Source organism: Manacus candei, unplaced genomic scaffold (assembly GCF_025592945.1).
Source record: "Manacus candei isolate 608988 ecotype Guabito, Panama unplaced genomic scaffold, ASM2559294v1 h1tg000023l, whole genome shotgun sequence".
Lineage (NCBI taxonomy): Eukaryota > Metazoa > Chordata > Aves > Passeriformes > Pipridae > Manacus > Manacus candei.
The window spans coordinates 17,059,646-17,076,219 of NW_026138071.1; positions in this window are offsets into that span (position 1 = coordinate 17,059,646).

The window sequence follows — 16,574 nt, forward strand, 5'->3', positions numbered from 1 at the left end:
GAGATCTTTAAAATATTGCAGAGCTTGTAGTTAATTCAGATCAAGTGTTCCTGGGGACAGTTTGTGGCAATGAGGAGAATGTACTGAAGGTGTAGGAGGAGAACATAGTTTTTGCAATATCACTGCTTTCCCAGGCTCTTCCAAGTCTGTCATTTTGAGAGCTGTATGTTTTAACCCTCAGGAGAACGCTGGCTGGAAAATGAAAATGTTTGGTATGAGACAATTTATGGCAGGCCAAATACCATAAATTTACCCCTGTTGCCTTTTAATAAATTATCGACTGATCAATGCAACTTCTTAAAGTTACTGATAAAGGAGCCCTGTGTCTCCTGAAAACTCTGCATGGTTAGAGGGCTGCAGCTCTGGCAGCTTTATCCACAGCATGCATAATGAGAGTGCCTCAACACCTCCTCTTGCTCATTGACAGAGAAAAGGAGAGAGTGGGCAGTAAGCAAAGGTTCTTCATCTGATAACTGGCCTCCCCCCACATAAACCATTGATAGCTGATACTTGGCACCCAATGCATGGGAATATGGGACCCTGAACTTGTCATACCCTGGCACCTCCCAGTAAGTTTGTGTCCTCTCTTAATCCTGGCTTCCTCCTTCCCCTCCCTCCTGTTTCCTCTCCTTTTTGCAGCAAGCTCCAAATTCTTCTCAATGTTTCAAAGCTTGCTCCTCTGTTTTTCTTTTCTCATTCCCAATGAAGGCTCCTCCAGGTCTTTCAAACAACTGTCAAGTCTTTCAAACAACTGTCAAGTCTTTTTTAGCACCAGCGTTTACATCTACTGGTAGGACCTTGCTCCTACTCTCTTCTTCACATGCCAAACTTCTACCTCTTCTTTATGCTTACTATGCTTGAAATGCAATCTTTGACAAAGAATTACAACAATTATGCCCCCTCCCAAATACACTGAGAGGCTCAATAGTCATTCTGTTATTTAACAGAAGGATCTTACAAATTTGAAAGTCAGTGGTTATCTCACACAGCTCAGGGAATCTGCCTTTTTAAAGCACTGAGTGCTGTATCTGTGCAGATGAAATGCAAGGACCCGCTTCCTGAGCCATGCACAATGGGGCTTTCAGGGGAACAAGTGAGCAACTATATCGTGACTTCACCAGTGCATCACTGTTATGAGTCCTCTGGGCTACTCAAGTGGTCCAGAGCAATCAGGGTGCTTTGTGTTTGGGTGCAAAGGCCTTCCTCTCCCACACACTCCTGATGCTATTTTTGCATCACCCTGCTCACCATCAGCCTTTACTCCATAAGGTCAGCCTGAGCAGTTGCTGTGAGGGTGACACAGCTCTGCCTTTGGGACATGCAGTACACACAAGCCACCACACTCGGAATCAGGGTCTGGATTTCACAACTCATGCAGATCTGCAATCCTTTCCCAGCCTTAAAACTGATGGAGCCTTTGGGCAGGGTCACACTTTGACTGAGCTGGCCTTGGCACAAAGATGACACTAACTAAACAGTTATAGCAATAATAAAAGCTGCTGGTTAGTTTATCAGATGTAGACAACACATGCAGCTCCCACAAAGCACTCTCTTCTCCTCTACACATGGAAACATTCTAAATTTTGCATTATGCTGTTTCAGTAATGGAATATTCAGTAATCATTCGTTAACTGAAACACTCATGTCCAACAGCAGCATAGTAGCTCATTTCTGCACCTTCAGAAACCCTCTAGAGATGATTAAAGAGCCCCAAGTCCACAGAAATCTTGGAGTCCAGGAATCACTTTGTTTTAAACGAAACTAAAGACCAATCATTTCCCTGAAACGCTCAGCTTGTTCCAAGTGCTTGTTTAAATCAAATATAGATATGCTCTATTCTTTCTGCAGAGTTGTTTGCCTGCTCAGAGACAGAGAAAACAATGTCACAACTAAGTGCACGCACATCTCCATGTAAAACAAACCCCATACCCAGGTTGTGATCAGCTGAGTATCCCTGGGGATAAGGAGGTATTTTAACCATGCTGCAGCTTGTTGGAAGAGAAAGAAGGGAAATGGAGAAAGCATGGAGGTGCAGAAAAAAGAGAACAGATTTTTCATTTTAAGGATGACATTTACAAATACCATCCCCTTTGGGTGAGGTTACATTTAAGCCAGACAGTTCAAACAATATTAAATCTGTGATGAGGTTCTATTTCTGAAGTGCTTTTCTTCTGAGGAACCTGAAACAGTTTCAGAGAAACATGAATTAAGCCTCACAGTAGCAGCATGTATGAAGAAATGATTATTTTCCATTTCGTTGAGGGGGAAAAATGGGTATAAAGATGGGTATAAAAATGGAAAGGGGTCATGTGAGTGGTTCAAGGGTGTACAGGAAGCCTGTGGCATAGCACAGAAATAGAATCCAGACCTCTTGACTCCTAGACTTGTACTTTAACCACGAAGCCATCCTTCTTTCCTTAAATATTCAAGAAGTTGAAATCTACGCAGCATCAACAAGTCAAAGATCTGAATGATGCCTGCCTTAGATTTTCAAGTATATATCTAAAATAGTATATGCATAGACAGGAAAAGATAATTAATTACCTGAGGCAATACATAGTAAGCGTAGTATAAATGGCAAATTTGTTTTCTTCCTTGGTGTGTTGCTGGAGTAGAACTCCATAAGTTCATTCTTGTTCCCAGCTGGGAAAGGATTTCAGGAAATGGAGTTGGGAGGGGACACTTAGTGAATGTTTGTTGACCTGGACCTTTCTTAGGTCAATAAATCAGATATTTACAAGACAAATAAATAAATATGCGTGTTTTGCACTCTAATAAAGATGATGCTACAAGGAGAATGAAGGAGCAAAGGATGAGCTTTTTAAATCTGTAGTAAAAACTTCTGCAAGGTTTATAAAAGGTATTACATTATAACAAAAGAAATAATAAATAAGCCTGGAAAGATTGTTGCTTATTATCATGTTTGAATGGAGGCATGGCAGCAAAGATCACCTACTTCTGAAGTGTAATTCTTCAGTATTAAGCAGGAAAGGCTACTCTCAAGAAAGATTTCTAAAATGAAAAGCTGCTTGTGTTTTCACTGGTTAATGCGTAAAATCTGTCTTCCGGGTTCAATTCACCACCTTAAAACATCATACAAAGAAGGCAATTTTAGACAAGTCTAACCTTTTATGACTAAGGAAAAAAAAATCCAGTTATGTTTTCCAGCGTTCGATCACTATGCAGATTTGTGTGACACTGGCTATTTACTTTTGGTCTGAAACAAGGCCCTTCACAGAGGCTGGTATGTGCTCTTTACTGAGATATCTTTGAATTCCAAGACAGCTGCATCTCCAGTACTGTTAATTTCGTTGGAAGGCACTAGTCTCAAAAGCAAGGAGAGGCAGAAAACATTTGCCTCCCCTAAATGATTACTCTTGGGGGAGGACAAGTAACAGTAAGTTAAAATGAAGAGGAAAAGGAGAGACCAATTGCTTTTTTTCAGTTTTGTTCTGTTTTCCAGCTCTGGTATTTAGGCCTATTAGTCTGAGTGCATGTGTGTTCTGGGTTTTGATTTCTAGCCTCACTGTTTTATGGTGGTACTTTAAAAAACACGTAAGAGATTCAATTGTTCAGCTCCCTTAGTGAGCAGCCTATTGCACTCAGCAATTGGAATATCAAATTAAACAGGACACCAATACTTCAAAAGCAGTGCTCCAGCTCAGAGATATGCAGAAAAAAAGCTCATTTCTTGATACAGGGGTAAAGACCTACTTTTTGTCTCATCCCAAAAGAAAGGAGACTGAGGCCAGGCTGGCACAGGAGTCCAGTCCAAGCATATCTGGATGCTGGCCTTCTTCCCCACACTGAAGCAGTTCCTGGCTTTATCTATACAACAGGATAGGGATGAACAAACATGAAGGGAAGAGAATTAGCACAAGATCAAGCTACCAGAACAATCACATCCACTAAATATCTCCCCAGAGCAGGATTGCCACCCTTCATTAAGCCATGGTCATTACTTGTTATCATTACAAAGTTTATATTGCTTCATTGGGGTTTTCCAGTTGTACAAGAACACAGTGTCTAGGGATTTGCTGTGGAATGGGTTAGATTCATTTTCCAATCAGAACTAATCTGTGCGAGGCAGACAGGTAGTTGAGGGTATTTTATATTAAAGAGAAAATGCACATTCAGACACATTCAGGTAGCAGCAAATAAAATAAAAACTTGACTCCTGAAACTGAACAGTGACTTCTGAGATTCTATCCCTTTCCAAAGTCCCATCCTACACTGCATGATTTGAGGGCTGTACTCTAGTTGTGCTTATTCTGTGGGATACAGATTAGAAAACAGTGCCTTTTTGCTGCTCAAAAATCATTAATACCTTCAAGCTTGATGGCCATTACAGTCCTGAGAGCAGGTGAACCTCTAAACTAGGATCCCTTGCAGTCTAATGGCCACAAGAATTACTGGATTTACTAACAAGATGTTACAGGAAACTGATAGTGGCAATTTGAACAGAGAAGTCATCTGTCCAGACAAAATAAACATAGGGTTGAATCTTTGTACAAAACCCACTGCAAACCTGAAACAAGCTGTATGTCATAAGTTATCTGTTTTTAATTATGAGAAATAGAGTACAGGGCAGGTTTTCTAAGCAGTGTATATTTGTCTCTGTCTTACAGACAAAATTCAGTGGCTTCAAAATGCACTATGGTGAAACAAACCTGAACTGACAATAAGCAATACACTAAAGACATATGAAGAATGGTACATGTTCACAGCACTAAAAGATATGTTCTTTGCTGTTGTGGTGCTGTGACTCAAACCACTAAGGTGTTAAAAGGTGTTCTTGCACCATGAGACTGATGATATTGTAGCGTGACACAGCAGTGCACTCAAATAGTAAGAAAAGGTCACACTGTATCTAAACCAAAACTGGTAGAAAATAGTACCCTGAAGATCTCCTCTGCACTCTGACAAGCATTCATTCCTCTGGTAAAGTTATTGCTGTTGTTTGGTGCAGTATTAAAAAGATAGGAAGAACAGGGTTCATTTCCTGTGGGATTTTAATTTTTCACCTCAGTAGCACAATCCCATTCTTTTAAAAGACATTTGATTAATTAACTTTGTAGATAAAAGCCAGTGAACTATATTTTATTTATGCCTTGCAGATTTAGGAATCATTTTCATCACGTTAGTCACTAAGGAAAATCTTCCTTGGCATTGCTGTAGGGCAATATTGTTTCCATATAGCTTCCAGAAATTGCAGAATAACTAAAATACATCTGCTACCTATGCTTATCTTGACATGTCCTATTACTTGTATTGCAATTATGTCCAGGTGACCTGGCACAGATTGTGTTCCTCTGGACTGGCCAGTTCTTGACACAGAAATATCCTTACCCGAAGGGCTGTGAAAAATGGAAGAGAGAGAGTGAGGACCACTGAGACTTTCAAGTCCAGCTCCTCAGACTGTTCCTTACCATGAAATGACACAGCAGTTACCATGGCATTCTGCAAACAGCTCCAGCACACTAGCTAGATATTAAGTGGGCAAACCTCTAGGGGTTTGGCAGTTTGAATAAACATCTGCAAGGATCTGGCTGGACTTGGGGACAGGCTGTCCTTTGCAAAAGAAACCACAGAAACTGGTAGAGATGCATCCCTTTTCTAAGGCCTCTGCAAAGTCTAGAGGAAAGGGTATGAGGCAAATAAACATCCATGAAGGAAGAGAGAGAGGGGAGAGTGGCTGGAAAAAAGTGTCCTACAGTGCACAGTCCAGTCCAGTGCAGAAAGGTAGAAGGGAATTAGAAAACAGAGGTAAATGGAGGAGACCAGAGAGAGTGGTGTTCTCTATGCACCAAGAAGAGGATGCATATTATATTGCAGATGGCAACTGCAGTGCCTTGTGTGTCATGTGACCACACAGTCATGGACAACTTCCCAGAGAACCTCTCAGAAGGTTTCCAGGCCCATGGTCTGGAAAACATCAGGTTCTTCCGAAAGATAGTAGCAGCTGCAAAAGAAGCAGGGACCACAGAGCTGTAAATTGAAGATACTACATCTTTAGGAATTCATTTAGGAAACCACTGGGGGCAGAAAAAAGCAGAGTAAACCCTGCTAGGTCACTAAATCATAAATATCTGAGTTGTCTGGCTTTGCTAAGGCTCTTCTTGCTTCTATTCCTAAAGCTTCCTATCACAGGATATGTGAGAGATTAAGACTGCCTCTTGGGTTGGGTTGGGCATTTTTTGTTCTGAATAAGCACTACATATAATAAGACATATTGCTTCAAATAGTGCTTCCCTTTCCAGGAACAAAGTTCTGTACATAAGGGACATTCTGTGATCCCACGGTGACTGTGAGGCCATTGGCCAACCTTTTCTCCTGGATGACTTGGCTGAATGTGATAGTGTCAGATGCCTTGCATCTGTGTGCTCCCATTCTTGTGTAATTATGTACACATCCCAGTCTCAGCTGAGACTGCAAGCAGGAATAACACAAAAATACCACAACAACAGCTGTTTTGTTGGATTTTATGGAACTGAAGCCCAGGAGTACAGGAAATCTTCAAATAAAGCTTTTTCCCATAAAAGAAACTTCTAGATATGTGAACCATGAGTGTCTGTGAACAAGCAATGTTTGGCTAGCGAGCTTGCCCTTTTGATGTCTGCCCCTTGCCATTTGATTTATAATAATATGTAACAATTTTCCAAATACCAGTAACTCATGAGAACATTAACACATGTTTTGGTGGTAAAAGTGTAAAGTGTGAAGAATTTCATTGAAGGGCCACCATGAACCTGACCACATATTTTAGCAGGGTTTCCTTCCCTGGATAGACTGTTCTTGAATAAAAAATTCCAAACCAGTCCTTACTATAAGTTTAATGGGTTCGACAAGGTAGTGAACAACTGGTATGATGCCCAAAACTACACGTGATATGATATGTAATATGTTCATTTTACCTGTCAGTCAAGGATCCTCCTTTCACGTGAAGTCTTTCAAAGAAAACCAGGTCATTTGTTCCGTGGGTGACAAGATGCTGTGTGCAAATATTCTCCCTACATTTATGATCTTGCAATAAGGTGAACAGACCTCACCTACAAAAGATTCACAAGGCTTTACGAGTGACGTATCTGCTCACTGTGATGTGTTATATGCTTACTAATGGCTAAAGAAAAAGGAGTATGAGGTGATTGTGATTTGAAGCAGGACTTGTACAACAGGACTTGTAAAAACCACTCCAGTTAACCACCATTAAAAGCCTCCAGCACTAGAGATGGAAACCTGTGGTCAGTCTGCTGCTCTGCCGGGGTACTCTTGCCTTTAGAGGGTTCTTCCTAATGCTGCAGTCCGACTTGCTGCAGTGCAATCCCATCAGTACTTGCCTTGCCTATGACAGATCTGAAGGACATGTGATTTCCTTCCTCTTTGCAGCAAACCTTCGTGTTTTCAATGACTGGTATTCTCTCCCCAGTCTCCTCTTCTCTGAGTCAACACACCCCCTTCAATCCTTTCCAGACTTCTGACTGATCTTACTGCACTCCTCTCATCTCCTTCCAGCTGGGGACAGCTTTCTGGCTACACAGTGCCCCAAACACTGCTCTAGCTAAAGGCACTACTGATCCTCACAAACCTTTTCTTTTCCACTGCAGAGCTGTTATCTCACCTGCTGTTCCTCACTGTGTATTTGTGCTGCAGACTGTTCCTGCATGGCTGGTGAAGCTTGTACTTTACTTGTTTTGTGTAAGACCAGTTCTACAGCTTGTTCAGTGTCTACCATCCAAATCCTATCCCCCAACACGCCTGCAGTCCCTCACACTCAGGGCTGTGTGGAGGTTTGAAAAGCAGACTCTATTCATCATCCAAGTCATTAATGAAAATAATGAACAGTGCTGGGCCAGACCAGACTCCTGTGGAACTCAGAATTAAGGAGCTCAGTTTATCCTTCTATTTTGACAGCAAATTTTATGTAACTACTCAGCCTTGTTGCCAACCAGTGTGAGACTCACTTTTCATCTCACCATATTTCTCTTTCTTGCTTACATAAAGCTCTGCCAAAAGCCTATGAAAATCAAGATATATGGCATTTACTGCTTCTTCCTGTCAGTGTGGTAAGAATTACCTCATCAAATGATGAAATTAGATGGTTTGACACAGCTTGTTCTTCAGAGAGCCATGATTTTTTCCTCTCAGTACTTATGAATAATGGCTTGACTAATTTTTCCAGTATTTTTTTAGGAACTGAAATAAGCTGAGCTCTATAATGCTCAGGCTCTTCTTTAAAAAGAGAGAAAAAGAAATATTATATTTGCCCTCTTCCCTTCTTTGATACCTCACCTTTCTTGAGAGAACCATAAATGATTCTGAAATTACATCAGATAATTCTCCAAGTATTCTGGGCTATAATTCCTCAAGACCAGTTAAACTGAATATAGTTGGCTTCTTTATGCCCTTTGCAGCCCTTTCTCCTCTTATCCTAGGTGCAGATCATACTGCTTTGCTGTGGTGTCTGTTGTTCTGGTTACCCACCAGCAGCTGGTTCCTGAAGCCTCTGGGTCAAAAACAGCACATGGCTTTCTGAGAAACATTTCCCCTTTCTGTTCAGTAACGAGCCATTTCCCTGGGATTTCTTTTACTCTGAGTTTACCTGCAGAAGTGTTTCTTACTAGTCTTTATGCAAGTTGTTCATATTACTTCATTTCGCTCTTGCTTTTGTGTTTCAATCCTATATGCCAGTACCATGCTTGTATACTCATCTTCAGTAATACTCTACTTTCTTAATACTGTCTTCTCTTTCTTAGTAGCCTTTCCCTTACATCTGCCCAGAGCAGGATCTTCCCAACCAAATCTCTGAACATTTTAAAAGATGTGTTCTTGAGGTCTATACTCTTTATTTTGTTGTCTTCCTTCTCTTTCAACTTCCAAAAGAAGGTCATGGAAGCTGGAAGCACTTAGCTCCTCTGAAAATAAGACTTTGACTATGTTTTTATTATTCTGATCACAAGGCCAGCATTTTAACTGCACAGCAAGAAGAGCTCTAGGCTTCCTCTTTCTTCAGCACGTAGAGATATCAGACAGCACTAATGTGCAGATGACTCTGAAGCATTCTTATCTGTGCATGGTATCTGATGCAAGGTGCAGAGAAAGATTCGTGAAAATTTTCAAAAACCGGCAGCATCTACAGCTGCTAAAGTCTCTTATGCTTCTGGTTCCCACCACAGAAAACAGCCTCATGTCATCAGGGTTTTCACAAATGCTACAGAGACAGGTGACTATGTCACCTTCAAACACAATTGGTCTTGCAGGGGGGCATACCACTGTCTCCATGGGTTTTTAGCTACACCCAATAAAGTGTATTTACCCCAGTATAAATCACCAAAGCCAACTGCCCACAAGGTAGCACAATTGTATCTTCCTGAAATTGTATCCCATTTAAACACATCTGATACCTAATAGCAAGGATGGTTTTGAAAATTTAGATGACAAACTAGAGAAAACTTGTACATGTGCTCTGTGGTGAGAGGGCACATTTAGAAGGCTTTAGGCCTTATGGTTTCAAGAGCCAAACTTAGCACCATTTTCAAGTTCTGAACTGTTTGGATTAGAAACTGATCTCCAGCCTTTCAGCTGGTTTCTCTATCAACAACATGTGAGATGATATGTCCAAGAGTCTTCAAAATTCAGCCCATATCTGTCTTACTTGAACAATGAAATGCTGACGGAACAACCAAAACCGAATAACAAATCAACAAGCTAATCTACATCCTTCCAGCACACTTCCTAAAATGTGATATAACCACATAACAATACCACAGCGTGCAGCTTCTATCTCTCACACAAAACCTGAGTACCTGCAAACATTAGGGAGGGGGGACATAAAGTTAAAATTTGTATATTTAACTGAAGAACACACACATTTCTTGTCTTATTTTCATGTTCCGTCAGGATTAGCTAGTTATTACAAGCCAAAAAACAACCCCACAAAAAAGCATAAAATCTGTAGAATATTTCTGGCCAGGATGTAATATAGCAGAAACCAAAATGTCAAAGTATGGGAAGACAGTCTTCTGACATGGTCCACAGTCCAAGCTTACCAGTTTAACACAATTCAATAGGTCAAAAAATAAGTGGGTATGAAATCTTGGCCCAATTAAAACCATGGCAAAAATCCCATTGATTTTTCTGGGGCCAGGATTTCAGTCTGGTTGAATCGTGTCCAAAAGCTGACCTTTTTTAAAAAGCAGCAAATGTCATGCAGTGTTTTCTACATTAATATATTCATATTCAGACAAACTGGAATGTTTTTAGGCAAGGAAATATACATAGGTGACTTTGCTGTCAGGCCAAAATGGGCTATTGTTCCTGTATATACACTGTAGGTGAAAGCCTGGACAAAGAAATACACTGCAGTGCAGGCAGGTAGTAGCCAAGGAGTGTGCACGATAGAGCTATGGATTTTGGTGTGAGAGTCTATAACTCCCTAAGTCCATGAGAATTATATTATTCTCAGCAAGATGCAATGAACTCAAATGCTACTCAGCAACAGAGGAGTTCCATTGTGCAGGTTAGCAGAGGCCCACGCTGTTTGCAAGAGCTGAGCTGGGTGTTCTGGAACTCCAGCGTGCCAGCACCCGGGCCCGGCTGAGCTGCTCTCTCCCAGCTGCTCAGCCCCTGCTCACTGCACTTCTTCAGTGCACAGGACAATAACAACCAGGCATTCCTAACACTGCAACCTGGATCTTGACTGGGGGGTTGTTCCTTCTGCATTACAGTCTACACTGCTATCTTAAACTTAAAGCAATACTTCACCACTTCAGCTGGTTACAGCTGAACAATACACTCCACCTTAGACTGCCTGTTCAAGCCTGACTCGTGTATGGAGTGTGCTCTTCACACTTCCTGCCAGTGTTCACAGCCAGGCTGCAGCGAGGATGCAAGAGCTCCTGTGCTGTCTCTGGCTCTCCACGCTTTTGTAGGCTTCTGCCTGCTCAGAACCAAGGTTGGCTCTAGTGCTCTGATATCAGCTTAAGTTCAGTGCATTATTTTCAGCTAATGAACAAATGAAAACCAGTAAAACCTATCCCCAGGTTTTACCAAGGAAAAAGAAAGGAAGAGCCAAGAGCAAATGCTGAAATATCAAAGTGATGATGTCAGTTAAACCTCTTTACAAAACAGTCAAGTGGAAAGACTGAAAAGGAAGGTTGCTCTTTTACTCCAGTAAAGGTCAGATTAGGAGTTAAACACTCCTTCTCCTTCCCATCACTACAATATTACTAGAGATTGGGCTTTTCCCAGTAGTTTCCCTGACACAATCCAAGATATTTACCTTCTTTATAAAGGTTTACTGTCCTCACACTGTTAATCCCCTCTAGGCATTCAGAAAAAGAGTAATTTATTCCTACTAGATTTTTAATGCAGTGCAATTTTCCCAGACCTGAAGCTGGATGAATTGTTTATGGTAATAAGCGATTAATTTAATTTAGTCCATTTTTTCCTATTTGTGGCTTGACCATCACATAATCCTGACTCCTATGTTTGTAGGATTAATTGTAAATATTTGCCAAACAGATTACAACAATATGTTTCAATTGATGAGCTGTTTGAAGCCCAATGTCTCTGAAAATACCCAAATTATTTTTTACCCCAAAGGGTATGTGGCTGGTTGCCTAATTCACGTGCCATCCTTTCTGACAGAGTAACTAAAACTTTTAAAATAGGAGAATAAGGATGGAAGCATATCAGCTACTGAACAGATAATAACGATTAATATTAATCTGTATTAAAAATTGTTTACAAAATATTTAGGAGTTACAAATAAATTGTTAAACTAACAGCTTAAATAAACGTGACCCTTGGGAACTAGGAGTGAGATGCAATCATGAGAACAGTAATGAATTGCTTTCTTCTAGTTCCAAAAGCTCTGCTACTTACTAATTTGTCCATTATCCTGCAGGGCTGCTCTGTAAAAACCTCCAAGGATATTATATACAATACAAAACCCACATGCATGGGTAATCATGCATGAATTTGAGTAATCATGGAAATTTGAGTAATACTAACTAAGGGAAATTTGGCTGAAAAGGCAAAATGTTATATAGAATAATTTGTTTTGTAAAAAACATTTACAAAATTATTTCCAGTTATGAAAGGAGGACTGAATTAATGATTTTTTTATATATATGCCACAAGGACACTTCGTAGGCTTGTGAGAATATTTCTTAAAAAAAAACACGTGCAAGTAGAATGTAGAATTAGGGTTAATAAAATAATCTGCTGAAGCCATAGAAAAATAACACCAGAAAACTTCAGGTTTCTGAGGCATAAAACTAAAACCTCAGAAATTTAATCATGAACTCTAATTTTATCATAAAACCTTAATAGAGTTGGCTACAAAAATGTACTTCAATTTTTATAAACTCTCACTGTCCTGAAATCAGCAAAACCAGAGGTTTTACATTGCTTTTAATAACCTCCAAAGCTTAGGGAGATATTAAAATTTGATTGGACTTTAATATCATCTGAAAGATTATCCAACAGCTGCAATAAGCAATATGTAGCAGGACCTCTTCAGGGTCAAACTTTGTGTATAGGAAAAGATGAGGTTATTCTGGTTTTATTAGAAAGGAATACATATGCATACGAGCCACGTGAACCCCAGCTTTCTCATCCTAATAGTTGCTTATGGGCTCAGATGTAACTTTCCTAGGTAGTTCTGGCACATGGAGTTTGGTTGTTGGTCAGTTTTGGGATGGTCTCTGGTTTAAGGTTTAGCTTGCAAGAGTAACACAGCCAATGTGCAGTTGTGCTGTCTGCCAGGAGCCCTTCAGCCCTGGGATACTCCAGCCAGAGGACAGCCAATGCCCATTGGCACAAACAGGCTGTGTGTGCCACTCTTGCTCCTGTGGGGAGGGACTAATACTTGGTCCTAAGTCACAAGATACATTAGCAGAGACACCTAAACATTCAGCACCCGGGGGCCTCCCTAATGGGCTCTGTGTCTTGCACCAGTAGACAGAGTGGACACATCTGAAATAAAGCATGGAAATGTTTTCTGCTTCTTGTGTGGATGTGATTTCTAATAAACTGTCATATGAATTTTTTTCTCACCCTTCTCCTCCTCCTCTTTAAACCAACAACTATTTCTATCCTCTCAACTCCACAAGGTCTTTGTAAACAACAAAATGAATATTTCCAATTTCCTGTTTAAGGAATAGTTTAAGGGAATGCTGACATGTTGAATAAAATCAGGATTTATTTTCTAAGAAAAGAATCCATTATAAAATTAATAAGCACTTATCAGAATTCACATGCATGTCCAATGAGTAAGCTGATGCTTCCTACTGTGATTTGAAAAGGGCTTCCTCTTGCTGTAGGCACTTTTTGCAGTTAAGAACCAGAAATTTTGCTCCTTGGTTCCTATGTAGAAATATTTAAGACTCTTTCTAATGTATTTATGGTGCTTTCCTATACAGCCCTGCACAAACATTTCCAGTGTGCTATGACTCAGTACTTTTTTGAAGTAGCAGAAATACAATGAAAAGTCTGTTTCTCATAGTATTTTGGCAGAAAACAACTCTGTGGGCTGGTGTTGGCAGCACCACATTCTAAGAATAGGGCACTTCTCAGGCAGAAAGCTGTTGAATTTGGACATAAGCTAGGTTTGCCTAGGCGTAAAGAAGCCACTGTCTTCAGGAAAAGGAGTAATTTGGAAATGCTTATCCTACAAGTTAGAGAGTGCTAGTGTCTACCAAAATAATTATTTCCTGTGAGGGCTACTCAGAATGAAGTCATCTCAAAGAATACATTCCATTGTATGAGCGAGGTTGCTGGGCAGCCCTCTGACACTTCCTCAAAGGAGCACCCTATTCTAGTTTCAATTGTTCATAAGCATGAGTAATGCTTCCTTCCAAGTTTGTGCAAATGGGAAGAAAAGCAAATGTGTGATGCTTTACCATCCATGCACCATGCTGACAGCACTACTACCATCATTAAGAAATGCAGGGCAAGAAAAAAAGTCATATAACAATGAGGAAGCAAAAGAGTTAAAGGTTTAAAAATGAGCCTGAACATGACAGCTCTAAAACCTAATATACTGAGCTGAGCCGGGGCTCTCCTACTTCTGATGCAGCCAGTGGAGGTGGAAGTGTTTTCTCTAGCTAAGGATTTACCCATAAATACAGGCTATACAGGTGGTTCTCTACTAATAAAGGGAATGCAGGTAATTCCCTGAAAACCCCAGCTACAGCATTCCCTTACTAGAGGTAACATTTGCCAAGTGACTCAAGTGTCTACACCACCAGTTTGATTTCATTCTTATTTCACCCCAGGGCTCAGTATGGTTTCTGATCATCCATACTATTCATGTTCTGCTTTTGGCAGCAGTAATTTTGGCCAATCATTTCCCTCCAAAAGGAAATGCTGGCACTGCTGGCAGAGAAGCCAGCTCCAGGCAGATCATGTTGGATGTGTACCTCCCAGGCTTGGACTCCTGCTTTATGGGACTGCCATTCAGCACAGTCCCAGAAAGCCTTCCTCTCTCAGCAGCCCTCTACAGACCTTCAAACCTTGCAGGACCTCCCATGACACTCCACAGTGTCAGAAATCTTCTTACTGATATTTAGGGATCTACGTTACTTGTCTGGACAAGCTGTAAACAGGCAGGTCTGGAAGCTGTCTTTTTTCACAAAGCTGACTCTAGAATTTGTCTGCTTAAGATTTCTAGGCCTTAAGTTCTTTGAAACATGCTTCCTCTTATCTAAAATGGCTTGTAATATTCCTGCAGTGCTTATTCACATCTTTTTTCTTCAGCAGGGCAAAGAAGAGGGAAATAAATTGTCTCCCTCTGAAAAAATGAGGCATTCTGAACTCCCTCCTATGCAGGACAACATTGCTTTGTTGCCACATCTTCAGTGGTAATATGCAGGAGTCTCCACCTTCTTTACCCAAGAGAAAAGAGGAGCAGGCAGTGCAGTAAACAGAAATCATTCTTCTTTAAACTTTAATCTGAAAACTTTTGTATCACAGTACATTTAGCATATATGCACTCACCTGTGGGCTTTATTTCAGGTGTTCCTACCTAAACACGTGGCCTCTAATGAAGCAGCAGCTATGTGTCAGATTACAGGCAGGTCTGACAGATGGAGTTAATCACGCAGCTTTGAGCTATTCTCCCTCTACCCATTAATCCACCTCCTCTGAGACTTGTTCTAACAGTCCAAACCAGGAATAGGTACAGCCAGAAGAAACAGTTACAACTTTGAAACTTGGATGAGATTTTTTAACTTGAAAAGAGCCAGGAATGTACATATGTGTGAACTTCTGCCCCTTTCCCAACAAACACTAACGAACAGCTTCCAGCTATTGGCATTAAAAATAATCAGACTGTCAAGGAAATGTTTCTTTCCCCAAATAGGGAAGGCTTCTCTCAAGCTCTCTCTCAAATTTATACATGTTTGATGGTAGCACTTAGCCCTACATTAGTGACACATTTATGGGCCGCTATCTTGAGGCCTGGAAACAAAAATGTAACGTCTTTCCAAAAGAGAAAGCTCTCTTTCCACTGTGACATGTCTTATTAAATTCTGACCCTGGAAGGTTCCTATGTACCAGACATCAGTTGTAACATTTAAAATTACAGAAAACCAACTTAAAATTCCCTCTGAAGGAGTATACTGATTTTCCTTTCTAAGTGTGATGGTGGTACTTGTAGTATGAGGACACCACACCTGGATTCACAGAAAGAAGGATGTGAAAATACACAACATTGGCAAAAAGTCATCAGTATGCAAGGGAAATGACACTATAGAGTGGAAACCAATCAGACCATGGAAGGTAAAGAGCTTACTGGGGCTACTTGTAGAGGTTCTTACCTCTGACTCTAACCTAAGGTATGTCCTTGGGCATGTCTCTTGCCTTTCTGTGATTCCATTCCCCATCTGTAAAGTGAAGATAGCAACACGCATCTCTATGAAGTGCTTCAGATGACAAATGCAATGTAACTCCTTAGGGTCAACTTACTGGATGCAGTAGGAGGTAAATAACACAGATCATTCATTGTTCCCCTAGTTAAAAATAGCATGTCCATTTGTTACACCTTTTCTCTCACCCCACTTCTGTAGTTCTACAGCAGCTAGTTAAAGCACACTTTCCTTGTAAGAAAGATGTGAAAGCATCAACCTTTCATCTGTACCAAGGATGCATACCACTATTCAAAACAAATCATTACTTGCAGCAGTGATGGAAGAATAAAGATGTTTTAAGAATTACTGTTCTAGGAAAGAGAGCATTTACTTTAGCAGTTGACAACACACCAGAATGCAGAACAAGCAAAACGCCTACTGAGACTACTCGCTCAGGGTCTGTGTCGTGATTCTTTATGGCAGGGGAAAAAGAGGAAGGTTCTCTCAGGCAACTGTTAAATTTAACCTTAGTATGTAGTTGCAGGATAATCCAGGGACTTAAAAGTTAATTGTCTATAGTAGTTACAGGGAATTTTAGTGACCTACAGTTCTCCCATTAGATTGGAGTCCTCAGAAATAAGTGAATGACAATATATCAATGCAATTGCTCTTCTAGTATGCATATATACTTTTATTTGCTTAAGAACAGGAACAATCATGGTA